At 38.6% G+C, this 3,624-nt stretch overlaps 1 non-coding gene across 1 annotated transcript; it reads left to right on the top strand.

Moving 5' to 3' along the window:
- Positions 1-337: 337 nt before the first annotated feature.
- Positions 338-408, top strand: TRNAG-CCC (transfer RNA glycine (anticodon CCC)). Its single transcript has one exon. It is a non-coding gene; the product is annotated as a tRNA-Gly (tRNA).
- Positions 409-3,624: the final 3,216 nt, after the last annotated feature.

The following is a 3,624-nucleotide window of genomic DNA, read 5'->3' as shown; positions in this document are numbered from 1 at the left end:
GGTATAGGGTCATAAAAAAGGGATCTGGATGAAATTCCGATGTTTTTTCGGCAGGGGTCTGTTGTACGGTTAGAAAGAGCCTTTTTCAGAGTTGTGGTGTGAGCTGACGAAGCCAATATTTTGATATTTTCATTTGAATGTTCCCACTTCATGCTGTTGCCTGCTTGTAGGCCTTTTTCACAAGGCTCTGCTCCGAGTGCCTGTCAGTCTGTGAGCTCTGTCTTTCAAAGACAACGGTGTAGGCCTATTTTGGAACCTCTTTGTTTCGCCGCTGCGGGTCCCTCGGTCGCTCTGGAGATTCTTTCTGGAGAGCCGTCAGAGCCCTGCACAGAGAGAGGCATTGGTGGTTCAGTGGTAGAATTCTCGCCTCCCATGCGGGAGACCCGGGTTCGATTCCCGGCCAGTGCAGTTTTTCTCCTCTTGATCCCTTTTCCGGCCCAGACTTTTCACTCCTTGGTTTTTGCCTGCTGCACACGCAAGTCCGATGACGTCGTGGTTCTGGCCACAAGGAGTATGAAGATAAGAATTAACAGCCTGAGAATTAACAGCCGAAGGCAGTCCTGAGCGGAAGACATTAAGGACGCGTCTAAATGGGTGCTTTGCAGAGCCCTGGGGCTGTGAGGGAGTAGCATATGGCAGCAACCACCTCATTGGCCAGTTCGTACCTTTCTACCTGCAAGTGTCCTCCACCTCCTACTCATCCTCCTTCTCCTGCCCCACTTCCTCCCCTCCGTATCCCCCTCTTCCCTTCCCCTCTCCTTCTCCTTCTCCTTCTCCTTCCCTTTCCCCTCCCTTTCCCTCTTCCCCCTCCCTCTCCTCTTTCTCCTTTGCCATCTGTAATGTTCCCTCATTGGGATTTCACTTCTAATATCCCTTATAGGTTATGAATTTGAGCACCCTTACATATTTGTTAACCATTTGGATTTTCTCTTGTAGGTTCTCCCCCCCACCCACAAGACCTTGGTGATTTTCCTACAGGTCTTTTTCTTCTTGTTTTGTAAGAATTTATTAAATATCTTCAGTACCAGTTGATTATGCTGACTGCAAGGACATTCGCTCAAGTTGTGACTTGTCTTTTTTACGCTTTAGTCTGTGGTTTGATGAACAGAGATGCTTGATGTAGTCCAATTGATCTGTCTTCGTTAAGAAATGGTCTTTTTTTTTTCTACATTTTATGATATATTCTTATTAGTTATCCATTATACATATTAGTGTATGTATGTCAATCCCAATCGCCCAATTCATCACACCACCACCCCACCCCCGCCACTTTCCCCCCTTGGTGTCCATACGTTTGTTCTCTACATCTGTGTCTCTATCTCTGCCCTGCAAACCGGTTCATCTGTACCATTTTTCTAGGTTCCACATATATGCGTTAATATACGATATTTGTTTTTCTCTTTCTGACTTACTTCACTCTGTATGACAGTGTCTAGATCCACCCACGTCTCTACATATGACCCAATGTCGTTCCTTTTTATGGCTGAGTAATATTCCATTGTATATATGCACCACATCTTCTTTATCCATTCATCTGTTGATGGACATTTAGGTTGCTTCCATGACCTGGCTATTGTAGATAGAGCTGCAGTGAACACTGGGGTGCATGTGTCTTTTTGAATTATGGTTTTCTCTGGGTATATGCCCAGTAGTGGGATTGCTGGGTCATATGGTAATTCTATTTTTAGTTTTTTAAGGAACCTCCATACTGAAGAACTGGTCTTTTTATCTTATTTTAAAAATCCTTGCTTACCCCTGAGATCATGGAAATACCCTGCTATATAATACCACCTAAAATCATTTTAGGTTTCATTTCGTGTTGAAATGATTTTGGTCACGGTAGAGGTAGGAGTCACCTTTCAGTCCCCTGTCCCCTCCCCAGTGCATGTGATTGAACTGTGTGGTATAATTGTTGAACATTTAAAATGTTTTTAATACCTTTGTTTCTTGAATCCTCAATTTCATCCAATTGAATCCTCCAATTTAGTCTGATTTTAAAATATTTGTATATACCAAATAAACTCAATTCTCTTAATAATTCTAGTAGTTCATCTTTCATCCATGTAAATAATTATAGTAGTCATTTTTCATTTTCACTTATTATACCTTTTCTTTTTCTTGCCTTTCCTCACTGGCTAAGATCTCCATCACAATGGTGAAAAGATGTGGTCAGAGTGAGGCCTATTTGTCTGATTCCTGAGGGTTCCTGATTGGTAAGGGGGTGGGGGTGGGAGCCAGGAGTTTATTATCCACTATAATGTTTGCTGAAGCTTTCTTGTTTGTTTTTGTTTTGGAAGCTATCCTTAGCAGATTAGGGCTGTTCTCTTCTAGCCTATTATGCGAATGGGTTTTTTTTTTAATGGTAAATCAATGGTGAATTTTTTCAAATACCTCTTCTGTTTTAGTGATTATGATTTCCCTCCTCTACGTTGTTAATGTGGTGAGTTAGATTAATTTATTTTCTAATGATAATCAACTGTTTTCCCAGGATAAGACCAATTTTTCACAATTAAAATATGTATTGCTGGATTCAGTATTTTTTTTTAATTGCAGCAATAAAACAGGTCTGTAATTTATATTTTTCACATTGCCTTTGTGGGGGGGTGTTGGTTTCAACATAAACGCATAAAAAAATGTTGGAGAAATGTGCCATCTTTTAATTCTTTTAGAATATGTATGCTTTGGAGTCATTTCTTCTAATGAACATGTTTTTGGTCCTGGAGCTTTCTTTGAAGGAAGATTTAAAAATTCTGATTTAAAAAATGTAATGCTTGTAGGACTAATCCATTTTATTTCCCTAAACTCATTACTGGAATATGTTCACTTCCGCTAAATTTTTAATCGGTTGTCATATATGTGTTTATGATATTCACTTATCATTTCCTTATGTCTATGAGTTCAGTAGTAATGGCTTCCTTCTTTCCTCTTTTTTTTTTAATCTATGTATATTTCTTTTTATTTAGAATTTCCACAAGCTATGAAATTGGGGTTTGAGATAATATTTTTAGCTCTCAAGGATTTTGGAGACCTCTGCTGACATTTAAGAGCCATGCAATGCCTAAGAAGAGGCACTGGGTGTATTTAAGAAAACACTCTCCTATGTCAGTCCCACACTCACCTCCCACTCTGGGCTATTATTTCTTTAAAATATTTGTAAAAATTTTTTAAATTTCAAAAATACGAAACGTACCAAAAATAAATATGCATCCCTCACCTAATTTTAAATGATGTTATCCTTTTGCCATGTTCTGTTTAGAATTTTCATAAGAACTAAAAATATTTCAGATGTTGCTGAACTTCTCCCCACCTCCTTAAGCACTTTGCCCCATTCTCCCATTTCCCTTCTAGAAATAACCATCCTCCTGATGCTGGTGTGACATTTCTTTACATGTTTTGGTATATGACAATAAATGATTAAAGACATATATAATATATCCATCTTTTTTTTGTTTTAAGAATTTATATGAACACCATCATACTGTCATCTTTTGTCACTTGATTTTTTTTCCTTCAACTTTGTTTTTCAGTTTTATCCATATTGATAGATAGAACTAGTTCATTCATCTTAATAGCTGTAGAACAGTCCATGGAAAGAATAAACCAGAGTTTATGTATCCTTTCCCC

This window comes from Balaenoptera ricei, chromosome 1, assembly GCF_028023285.1.
Source record: "Balaenoptera ricei isolate mBalRic1 chromosome 1, mBalRic1.hap2, whole genome shotgun sequence".
Lineage (NCBI taxonomy): Eukaryota > Metazoa > Chordata > Mammalia > Artiodactyla > Balaenopteridae > Balaenoptera > Balaenoptera ricei.
This window is presented reverse-complemented; position numbering and strand designations above follow the sequence as displayed.